This window comes from Macaca thibetana, chromosome 13, assembly GCF_024542745.1.
Source record: "Macaca thibetana thibetana isolate TM-01 chromosome 13, ASM2454274v1, whole genome shotgun sequence".
NCBI classification, from domain to species: Eukaryota; Metazoa; Chordata; class Mammalia; order Primates; family Cercopithecidae; genus Macaca; species Macaca thibetana.
In genome coordinates this window covers 96940676-96952797 of record NC_065590.1, presented here as the reverse complement: position 1 = coordinate 96952797, position 12122 = coordinate 96940676, and the positions used below count along the sequence as shown (strand labels likewise).

The 12122-nt window shown below is 47.6% G+C and overlaps 1 long non-coding RNA gene and 1 other non-coding gene across 2 annotated transcripts; one reads left to right on the top strand and one right to left on the bottom strand.

Annotated features, from left to right (window-relative positions):
- The first annotated feature begins 1642 nt into the window (after positions 1–1642).
- On the top strand, positions 1643–11632 carry LOC126933805 (uncharacterized). The gene is made up of 3 exons (XR_007718733.1): positions 1643–2219; positions 8523–8573; positions 10545–11632. It is a non-coding gene; the product is annotated as an uncharacterized LOC126933805 (long non-coding RNA).
- Positions 9988–10122, bottom strand: LOC126934547 (small nucleolar RNA SNORA2/SNORA34 family). The gene has a single exon (XR_007719012.1). It is a non-coding gene; the product is annotated as a small nucleolar RNA SNORA2/SNORA34 family (small nucleolar RNA).
- Positions 11633–12122: the final 490 nt, after the last annotated feature.

Here is a 12122-nt window from a genome sequence, read left to right as displayed (position 1 = left end):
ATTCCCATACATAGAGACCCAGCGTGCACACTCACAGCCCAGGCTTGTGAGCTGCAGTCGCCCTTGCCATGTGCAGCTCGTTCTGGCGTGTTCTGTTCTGCTTCTATTCCGGCTCATTTGTTCTTCGAACAATGCTGTTTGCAATCCTCTACATTGGCTTCCTGTCTCCCTGAATATTTTTGATCTGCAGTTAGAACAGCACTGGATTGGCAAGAGGGAGACTGAGGCGGGAACCCAGGCAGAGGCTGCTGTGAGTCCAGCTAGGACAAGACGCGGGTGCCAGACAGTGGGCCTGGGGCAGACCCCAGGGACTTCGCAGTGAAGACCCCACCTCAGTGGTCCTGGGCCCCAGGCCTCAAGAGACTTGGGGCAGCTTCCGAAGCAACAAGAGGGGTCCTGTCATCGTGAGGCGTGTTGAGGATGCACAAGCTGTGGTTTCATAACTCAGTCACTGTGTGGTGTCTGAAAGCCATTTCATTAAATGTCACATGGAATCAAAATAGAAATTACATCTCTGGGACAAAGCCCATTGAGTCAGGAGCCAGGGATTCTGAATTGGAACCAGAATAGCCTCCGAAGCTGGGTCTGTGGATCCAAGGCTGCCCCCACCGCCCTGGGTCTCGCTCACATCTGAACTCCCCAGAGGGGGCAGGTGGTCCTGGAGCCCAGCCTACCTGCCAGGAGTCAGAGGTGGCCTCCGGGGAACCATGACAGCCCTCCTTCTCACACTCCTCCTGGGCACCCTGCACCAGCGGAAGCGTTTACATGTACAATCACCCATCCCTAGCCCCTTCTGGGAGGGAAGCATATCTTATGGATGGCGACCTTGAGGCTCAGGGAGGTTAAGGCGCCAGCCTGAGATCACACAGCCAGCGAGAGGCAGAGACAGGGCTCCAACTCCAAACGGTGGCTCCAGAGCCCCCTCTCTTTTCCATGCCCTGGGCTGCCTCTTTCCCCAGTGCACCTTGCTTTTTGGAACCAGATGACCAACGTGGAGAGACATGAACTGATTCAATCAGAGTGTATGGGGAAGGGACTTAGAGATCTGGCATTTTTCAAGCTCCCTGGTAATTCTCACGTGCAGCTAGGGTGGGGCACCTCTGCTCTGGGGAATAGGGGAGGGGTATGAGTGGCCCTGTGTCTGCCCTCTGTCCCCACCTGCCACCTGCTGGTCCATCCATTCAGCTGTTGCATGGACAGGTTGTTTTCTGGGGGCTGCTAGCCCCCTTGCACTGGGCAATGCTGAGTGTCCTCTCTGCCCCTCCCCCCAGTGTGTGCTCCTCCCTCTGCCCCTGCCACGCAGGTGGGCCGTGCTTGGAGGGGCGCAGGAGAGCTGAGATGGGTTGGGGATGGATCAGGCCTTGAGGGGGTGCCTGGTAAGCCCCGGGAAGGGTAGGGAGAGGAGAGGGCAGTGCAGGGACAGCGACCCCCAGCCTTGCCCCCGTTTTGAGCATGGGGAAACTGGAAGGTGTACACAGGTAGGGAGGAAATGCCTGCATGTTCATTTTCTAATCCATTAATTTTCACTTTTTGTGTATTCTTTCTATCACTTTTTAAAGGTTGGTTTCTTTTCTAACTTCCTGTTTTAGATGTATAATTTAGTTTCTTTATTTATTTTTACTTATTTTTTCGAGATGGAGTCTTGCTCTGTCGACAGGCTGGAGTGCAGTGGCGTGATCTTGGCTCACTGCAACCTCTGCCTCCTGGGTTCAAGCGATTCTCCTGCCTCAACCTCCTGAGTAACTGGGACTACAGATGTGCACCACCACGCCCAGCTAATTTTTGTATTTTTTGTAGACACGAGGTTTCACTATGTTGTCCAGGATGGTCTTGATCTCTTGACCTCGTGATCTGTCCACCTCAGCCTCCCAAAGTGCTGGGATTAAAGGCGTGAGCCACCGCGCCCAGCTTAGTTTCTTTATTTAAAGGTAAGGGTTTTTTGTTTTGTTTTGTTTTTGAGACAGAATCTCATTCTGTTTCCCAGGCAGGAGTACAGTGGCACAGTCATAGCTCACTGCAGCCTCAACCTGGGCTCAAGTGATCTTCCCACCTCATCTGAGTAGCAGGAATTACAGGCGTACACCACCACACCCAGCTCATTTTTGTGTTTTTTTCTAGAGACGGGTTTCGCCCTGTTGCCCAGGCAACAAGCAAATCTGCCCACCTCAACCTTCCAAAGTGCTGGGATTACAGGCGTGAGCCACCACGCCCGGCTAGAGGTAAGTTTCTCAAACTCCTGGGCTTAAACTATCCACCCACCTTGGCCTTCCAAAGTGCTGAGACTACAGGTGTGAGCCTTTGCACTCGCCTTGAATTCCTTTTTCAACAGTATGTTTCCTACTAAAAGCACTTATGAAAAGTGTGTGTTTTCTCTTACCCCTTCTCCTTTTTTGCCATCTAATTTTACATTGTATTTCTTAGTGTTTGTCTTTAAAATATACTTATATCTCTATGCTACTTTTTTCTTATTCTTGCCCCCTCCCCCATAAGAAAGATAAAGAAATCAGAGACTTAGACTGGGCCTGGTGGTTCCCGCCTGTAATCCCAGCACTTTGGGAGGCTAAGGCGGGTGGATCACTTGAGGTCAGGAGTTTGAGACCAGTCTGGCCAACATGGTGAAAACCCGTCTCTACTAAAAATACAAAGTTAGCCAGGCGTGATGGTGGGCGCCTGTATGCCCAGCTACCACGGAGGCTAAGGCAGGAGAATCACCTGAACCCGGGAGGTGGAGGTTGCTGTGAGCCAAGATCGTGCCACTGCACTCCAGCCTGGGCAACAGAGTGAGACTCTGACTCAAAAAAAAAAAGAAATTAGATACTAACAACTCTCTCCTTCTTTCTTTCTTTTCTTCTCAATTTTTGTTTAATGTATCATTTCTAATTTCAGAATTTATATTTATATATGTCCTTAATCCTCACTCACATTGGCCCTATAGGTAGAGTCACTGCTCACTGTCAGTTCCCTTGCTGAAGTTTTCCTATTTTTCTCTTGATTTGCTGAAATTCTTTCTCCAGTAGTTTCATCAAAAGGGACTAAATGAAAAAAAATTATTGAGTTATTGCAAGTTCAAAAAGGTTTCTAGTCTTTGTGTTTGACAGCTTTCCGGGACATAAAATTCTTAGACCACACTTTCTTTCCTTGAGAACTTCGCAGGCATCACTTCTGTCTCTAGAGTCAAATGTCATTGTGGGAAAGTCTGAGTCTAACTTCTATTTTGTTACCCTTTATGAATTGATATTTTCACTTGACTGTCCAAAGTCTTTTCTAGTTAGCTTCTTCCCCCTTTCTTTTATATTTTATGTCTAGTTACTTTCATAGAAATTACCTTGTTATTGACAGATTTTTGTCATTTTCCCCAAGACATGGTGTGCCCTTTTGGTTTGTAGATTTATCTTCTTTTATTTCAGGAAAATTTTCTTGAATGATATCTTTAAATATTTATGTTCCCTTATTTCAGTTTTCTATTCTGGGATATATGATGGGTCCTTTGCAGTTCTTCCAAATCTGTAATTTTCTCTGTAATCTCTTTACACCGTCCATTTTCATTTCCTTTTGCTCACTTTCCTCAGTCTTGTTCTCAGTGTCTTGATTGTGTTTTGAGCAATATTTGATGCTCCTCTGCACAGCTTTCCATTTCATCATGACTTTGAAGATGTGATGTTTTTCCTTCTTTCTCCAGTTCTGTCAGCTCCAGTTTCATGTTCCCCCTGAGCTCTCATATCTGTTTTGTGTGCTTGCTTTCTGGAAATGATTGCTGTATTAATTTCTTTTTTTGTTGTTGTTTTTTTTTTTTTTTTTTTTTTTTTTTTTTTTGTGAGATGGAGTCTTACTCTGTTGCTCAGGCTGGAGTACAGTGGTGGGATCTCAGATCACTCTGGAACTCCGCCTCCTGGGATCAAGCGATTTTCCTGCCTCAGCCTCCCAAGTAGCTGGGATTATAGGCTTGCGCCACCACGCCCAGCTAATTTTGGTATTTTTAGTAGAGATGATGTTTTGCCATGTTGGTCAGGCTGGTCTCGAACTCCTGACCTCAGGTGATCCGCCCGCTTCAGCCTCCCAACGTGCTGGGATTACAGGTGTGAGCTACCGCACCCAGCCCTGCTTTATTAATTTTTGTTGTTGTTTAATTTACAGCAAAAAGTTTGCTGGCAATTTTATCTGTTCTATGGCAACGTTTTTACTCATGAGCTTTCACTTGCCACTTGTTTTTCCTGTTCCTTTTCTCGTTTTTATTTTTTAATTCTTACAGTGTCTTCCTGTAGATGCTGTGCTCTTTGCTTTTTTGTTTTTCATCTTTGGGCAAGGTGAGTGTTTCTTCAGCCGTCTATTTGCCAGAGATTTGTGTGGGAGAAGCAGCGAGGACTTTCCCTACATCCAGTGCCATGTGCAGTTGTAGGGCTGCTCACGGGCAGTCTGGTGATTCCTCTTTGTTGCCTGCAAGTGTGGCTTGTCGTGTGATTGTCTGTGTCCGATCCGCTGCTTCTGCTTCTTGGTTCCAAGCTTACCTGTATCTCAAATGCCACTGTCATGAGATCACGGGCCCCACTCCTGCTCGTGCAGATAAGGGACATTGGTTGGTGGGCAGTGTGATCCCTTCTCACAGCTTCTTCCCAAACATCTGTATGGTGTTTCCTGCCCTGGGCAACCCTCTGACTCGTTTCTAGTTTGGGTTTCATCTCTCTTCTGTTTTCACTGGAAATGGAGTTTAGCCAGGTGTGGTGGCTCATGCCTGTAATCCCAGCACTTTCAGAGGACAAGGCAGGTGGATTGCTTTAGCCCAGGAGTTCGAGAGCAGTCTAGCCAACATGGTGAAACCCCGTCTCTACTAAAAACACAAAAATTAGCCGGGTGTGGTGGCGCATGCCTGTAATTGCAGCTACTGGGGAGGCTGAGGCAGGACAATTGCTTGAACCCGGGAGGCAGAGGTTGCAGTGAGCCGAGATCGCGCCACTGCACTCCAGCCTGGAGGCACAGCGAGACTCTGCCTCAAAAAAAAAAAAAAAAGATGACGTTTGCATTTTGTTTCTCTTTGTCCTTGTTACTGTGGGACGATTTCTTTTTTCTTTTTCCAGCTTTATTCGTGTATAATTGACATACAATAAACTGCACCTATTGATTGTGTTATTAATAAGTTCTGACATACGTATACACCCATGCAACTGTCACGACCACCAGCCACTGGACATCCTGTCACCCTCCACAGCTTCCTCGTGCTGTTTCTTACCTCCACTCCCATTCTCAGACAAACTCTGACCTGCTTTCCATCGTTAGAGTTTTCATTTTCTAGAGTTTTATGTAAATAGAATCCTACAGCATTTTTTTTTTTTTTTGATGTGGTTTCTCTCACTTAGCATATATATTTTTTTCTTTTGAAATGGAGTTTTGCTCTTGTTGCCCAGGCTAAAGTACAATGGCGTGATCTCGGCTCACTGCAACCTCCGCCTCCTGGGTTCAAGCAACTCTCCTGCCTCAGCCTCCCGAGTAACTGGGACTACAGGCGCACGCTACCACGCCGGACTAATTTTTTGTATTTTTAGTAGAGGTGGGGTTTCACCATGTTGGCCAGGCTGGTCTCAAACCCCTGACCTCAGGTGATCCACCCACCTTGGCCTCCCAAAGTGCTGGGATTACAGGCATGAGCCACCATGCCCGGCCTAGCATAATTATTTTGAAGTCCATCAGTTGTATATAACAGTGGTTCATTCCTTCTTATTGCAGTATTGCATTGCATTGTATGGCTGTGCCATATTTATTCATCCATTCACCCGGTGATAGACATTGGGGCTGTTTCCAGCTTTTGGCTGTGATGAATCAAGTTGCTGCCAGTCTCCACGTAGAGGTCTCTTTTGGACACTAGCTTTGATTCCTCTTTGATTCCTCCTTTTTTTTTTTTTGACAGAGTCTTGCTCTGTCGCCCAGGCTGGAGTGCAGTGGTGCGATCTTGGCTCACTGCCGCCTCCGCCTCCCGGGTTCAAGCGATTCTCCTGCTTCAGCCTTCCAAGTAGCTGGGACTACAGGTGCCTACCACCATGCCCAGCTAATTTTTTTTGTATTTGTAGTGGAGATGGGGTTTCACTCTGATGGCCAGGCTGGTCTCGAACTCCTGATCTCGTGATCTGCTTGCCTTGGCCTCCGAAAGTGCTGGGATTACAGGTGTGAGCCACCACACCTGGCCCCATTCCTGTTGAATAAATGCATAGAAACAGAATGACTGGGTCACATAGTAGGTTTCACTTTTTAAGAAGTGACCAAACTGCTCTTCAAAGTGACCACACCGCTTTACATGCCTCTGAGCACATGAGAGCAACAAGAGTCCCAGTTGCTTCATACCCTTGCCAACACTTGGCATGGCCCATCTTTTACATTTTAGTCCTCCAAGTGCGTGTCTAGTTTATAGCCTTGGGGTTTTCATGTACATTTCACCAATAACAAATGGCATGAGACTTTTTTAATGTACTTATTTTTTATATGTACACCATCTTTGGTGAATTGTCCAAATCCTTTGCCCATTTTAAAATACCGAGTTGTGTTATATATTAGGTTATAACAGCTCTTTATTCTAGCTACATGTCTTTTATCAGATATATGACTTGTAAATATTTTCTCCAGTCTGTGCCCCTCTTTTTCATTTTATTCAGTGTCTTTTGAAAACTAAAAGTCTTTTAATTTTTATGAAGTCCAATTTACTTTTTTTTTATAGTTTATGTTTTCTGTGTACTATTCTTTTTTTATTTTTAATTTATTAATTTTTATTTATTTTATTTTATTTTATTTTATTTTTGAGACGGAGTCTCGCTGTGTCACCCAGGTTTAAGTACAGTGGCATGATCTCGGCTCACTGCAAGCTCCGCCTCCCGGCTTCACGCCATTCTCCTGCCTCAGCCTCCCGAGTAGCTGGGACTGCCTCCCAAGTAGCTGGGACTACAGGTGCCTGCCACCACGCACGGCTAATTTTTTAAATATTTTTAGTAGAGACGGGGTTTCACCGTGTTAGCCAGGATGGTCTCAATCTCCTGACCTTGTGATCCGCCCACCTTGGCCTCTCAAAGTGCTGGGATTACAGGCGTGATCCACCATGCCCAGCTTAACTTCTTATTTTTATTTTTATTTTTATTTTTATTTTTTTATTTTTTATTTTTTTGAGACGGAGTCTCGCTCTGTCACCCAGGCTGGAGTGCAGTGGCCGGATCTCAGCTCACTGCAAGCTCCGCCTCCCGGGTTCACGCCATTCTCCTGCCTCAGCCTCCCGAGTAGCTGGGACTGCAGGCGCCTGCCACCTCGCCTGGCTAGTTTTTTGTATTTTTTAGTAGAGACGGGGTTTCACTGTGTTAGCCAGGATGGTCTCGATCTCCTGACCTCGTGATCCGCCCGTCTCGGCCTCCCAAAGTGCTGGGATTACAGGCTTGAGCCACCGCGCCCGGCCAACTTTTTATTTTTTGAGACAGAGTCTTGCTCTATCACCCAGGCTGGAGCGCAGTGGTGCGATCTTGGCTCACTGCAGCTTCAGCTTCCCAGGTTCAAGCAATTCTCCCGCCTCAGCCTCCCAAGTAGGTGGGATTACAGGCGCCCGCAAGCATGCGTGGTTAATTTTTGCATTTTTAGTAGAGACTCGGTTTCACCGTGTTGGCCAGGCTGGTCTTGAACTCTTCACCTCAGGTGATTCGCCTGCCTTAGCCTCCCAAAGTGCTGGGTTTCCAGGCAAGAGCCACCACACCTGGTCCCTGTGTACTATTCTTAAGAAATCTTTTCCTGTGGTGAAAAGGGAACTCGTGGACACCGTTGGTGGGGGTGTCGATTGGTACAGCCATTATGGAAAGCAGTATGGAGGTTTCTAAATAAATAAAAAAATAGAACTACCATATGACTGACCAAAGGAAATGATATCACCACCTCGTGAAGATAGCTGCACTCTTGTGTGAATTGCAGCATTATTCACGTTAGCCACGATTTGGAAACAATGTAGGTATTGATGAATGAAGGGATCAAAGGACCGGGCACAGTGGCTCACGCCTGTAATCCCAGCACTTTGGGAGGCCGAAGTAGGTGAATCACTTGAGGTCGTGAGTTTGAGACCAGCCTAGCCAACATGGTGAAATCCTATCTCTACTAAAAATACAAAAATTAGCCGGGTGTGCTGGCATGCGCCTGTAGTCCCAGCTACTCAGGAGGCTGAGGAAGGAGAATCACTTGAACCCAGGAGGCAGAGGTTGCAGTGAGCCAAGTTCGTGCCACTGCACTCCAGCCTGGGTGACAGAGTGAGGCCCTGTCTCCAAAAAAGGATCTCTTTCGACTCTATGATACAAAGATGTTTTCTTCTAGGTACTTCGTAGTTTTACATTTAGGTCTATGCTGCATTTTTAGTTAATTTTTGTATATGGTATGAGGTTGGAGATTGGGGCTTATTTTTCTATTCTCTTTGAGCCGGTTTCTGGGAGGAGAGGGAGGACCCACCAGCTCCTCTGCTGTGTCAAGCTATTATACAAGGCCCCATGGGCTGAGGTTTCTTTTTTTTTCTTTTCTAGGGAAAAAAAAGGAAAAGCCATCAGCAATACCAAGGGAAACTGTAAGCTAAGGTTGGCATAGTTCTCAGCAAGCCTCACAGCGCTTCTCTGTTCCCTCCCTCACCCCTTGCCTACCTTTAATCCAAAAATGATTTTACCAGAATGTCCAACAAATAAGACAAGACCCAAAAGCACTGAGAACTTTTTCTTGCTGCAAAGTATAAAACACAGACCGGTATAGTGGCTTAAAAAAGCAAACTCCCAGGAAAATGTATAGAGATGGAAAATAGGACGCAGAATAGCAGGGACTGGGGAGGGGAGAAGGCGGTGGTGCTCTTGAACAGGTAGAGTTTCTGTTTGGCTGGTGGAAAAGCTCTGGAAAATAAAGTGTTGATGGTTGCACAACATTGTGAATATTCATAATACCATTGAATGGCACGCTTAAAAATGGTTAAAACAGTAAATTGGGTTACGTGTGTTTTACCACAGTTAAAGAGTATTTTTAAAAAAGCGTATTCCCTCTGGGGTTAGTTAGCTGTAGTCAACACCTAAGTTCCCCAGGGATGAACTGAAGTATGGACCAATAATATGAATTAAAATTAAATATTGCCAGGCAGGCTGGGCACGGTGGCTCACGCCTATAATCCCAGCATTTTGGGAGTCCTAGGCAGGCAGATCACTTGAGGTCAGGAGTTCTAGACCAGCCTGGCCAACATAGCGAGACCTCGCCTCTACTAAAAAAATACAAAAATTAGCTGGGTGTGGTGGTGCACACCTGTAGTCCCAGCTACTTGGGAGGCTGAGGCAGGAGATTCGCTTGAACCTGGTGGGTGGTGGCAGGGGTGGGGAGTGGGCACGCAGAGGTTACAGTGAGCCCAGATGGCATCACCGCACCTGCAGCCTGGGTGACAGAGTGAGACTCCAAAGAAAAAAAAAAAAATTGCCAGGCAGTGTGAGATTGCTTGGTCAATATCCTAACAGTCACAAAGCAAGCAAGTGATCTTGAGAGCAGGGAAGGGAGGAGGTGGGAAGAAAGGAGGACCAAGTTCCTCTGAGTGGCTAATAAATATTATTTTGGTTAACTCCCTATCTCCACAGAGTAAGTCCCTGATTCTTTTTTTTTTTTTTTTTTGAGACTGAGTTTCACTCTTGTTGCCCAGGCTGGAGTGCTATGGCTTGATCTCGGCTCACGGCAACCTCCGCCTCCCGGGTTCAAGCGATTCTCCTGCCTCAGCCTCCCGAGTAGCTGGATTACAGGCGTGCGCCACCATGCCCGGCTAATTTTGTATTTTTAGTAGAGACGGGGTTTCTCCATGTTGGCCAGGCTGGTCTTCAACTCCCAACCTCAAGTGATCAGCCTGCCTCAGCCTCCCAAAGTGCTGGGATTACAGGTGCGAGCCACTGTGCCCGGCCTGTAAGTTCCTAATTCTTAAGCCTAACATAGTTAAATTGCTCTGTAAAAAAAACAATGGCTTTATATTCAAGACCATGTTGCTTCCAACTGAATTGGCCACTCACGCTGGGATACTGAGCAGCGAACAGACCACGAGGAAGACGTCACTCTTGGATCCTGTTTGAAACCAACAGCTACAGCAAAACACTAGTCTTGATTCAGAGCCTAATGGGGTTTCTTTAATTAGCAAGTTTACATTCATGGAGTCTTGTGAAAATGATTAGATAAATTGCAGAGAAATAAATAAGTATTTTGTACATCGGAGTATTATTGTTAATTTCCACCTGGCTACATGAGACTCCCTCCTCTGGGTTTTCTCTCTGTGCCCTTTTGCTGCGGACAGAAGGTGCCCTGCTCATTCATCCATCTAGCTGGTGAGCCAGGGGGCAGCCCGGAGGGAGGAGTGGAGGGGACATGGGCCTGGAATTAGACCAAGCTGGGTGTGTCCCCAGCTCTGGCTGCACTGCCAGGCCCTGGCTTCGTTACTGTGAAATGAGGGGTGGGGTGGGTATCTGGTCTCCCACTCCGCATTACTGAGGCGTTCTGGGTCTCTCCTCCACCCTCTGATTCCTTCCCCTCTTCTGTTCCAGTCCAGAATGCCTCCTTTCTGCCTAAATGCCTCTGAGCTTCATTTGATCATCATCAGCTGCAGACCCATGAGCCACTGGGCCTGACCTGGGAGACACCGGCCCTCCGCTTCCAGCGCTCTCCAGCCCGGATTTCCTGCAGAACAGTGGCAAAGCGTTCGCCCAGAGCTGCGTCCCCTCACTGGAAAGCAACGCTGAGTCGGGGTTACCTGGCTCCACTGTGCCCCCAGCGAGGTGAAACTGTACCATCAAATTCTCACAACAACATTGGTTCTCCTTTAAGGATAAGGAGGCTACCGCCCAAAGAGCTTGTGCACTGGGTGCACAGCCACTCGGGCCATCTTCCAGAGCGGGATGTCTGACTCCAGAGCCCGCCAGCCCACACTGCTCTCCTGAGGACTGGGTTTCTCTGGCCTGAGTCTGCCCGAGTCTACAGGAAGAACCCTGCTGGCACCCCAGTAAGCCCCTCTAGACCTTGGGGCTCTAACTGCTCTCAGAGCTCACTTTTCAGTTAGCCTATAAGGCAGGGGTGTCCAGTCTTTTGGCTTTCCTTGGCCACATTGGAAGAAGAATTGGCTTGTGTCACACATGAAATACAATAACACTAATGATAGCTGATGAGTTAAAAACAGTGAAAAATCACAAACTCAATGTTTTAAGAAAGTTTGTAAATTTGTGTTGGGCTGCATTCAAAGCCATTCTGGGCTACGGGTTGGACAAGCTTGCTATAATGGATCAGAGAGATCTACAGTCTTAAAGAAGAAACAGGCCGGGCGCGGTGGCTCAAGCCTGTAATCCCAGCACTTTGGGAGGCCGAGACGGGCGGATCACGAGTTCAGGAGATCGAGACCATCCTGGCTAACACGGTGAAACCCCGTCTCTACTAAAATACAAAAAAAAATTAGCCGGGCAAGGTGGCGGGCGCCTGTACTCCCAGCTGCTCGGGAGGCTGAGGCAGGAGAATGGCGTGAACCCGGGAGGCGGGGCTTGCAGTGAGCTGAGATCCGGCCACTGCACTCCAGCCTGGGCAACAGAGCTAGACTCCGTCTCAAAAAATAAAAAAATAAAAAAAAAAAAAAATAAAGAAGAAACAGCTCCCAGGCCTGTTAGACCTATCAGGGCACTCACTGAATGCTGTGAGCAGGGGAAGGGGCAGGCCTGGGCAGTGGGGTCCTCAGTGGGGGCCCAGCGGTGTCTCCAGTCATCTGGGGAGCTGGGAACAGCACACCAGGGTTTGTTTGCCTCCTGGGAAAGTTCTCACTTGCAGCAAGAGAGAACAGAGGTGCGAAAGCTAGGCCATGTTCATTATTCCTTCATTCCCTATTTATTGAGCTTTGACAACATGTGAGGACTGCTTGCTTGATTGATTGACTGATTGGGACAGGGTCTCACTCTGTCACCTAGGTGGGAGTGCAGTGGTGCAACCTCAGCTCACTGTAACGTCTACCTCCTGGACTCAAGCCGTCCTCCTACCTCAGCCTCCTGAGTACCTGGGATTACAGGCCCACGCCACCACACCCAGCTACCTTTTGTATTTTTTGGCAGAGACAGGGTTTCACTATGCTGCCAGGCTGGTCTTGA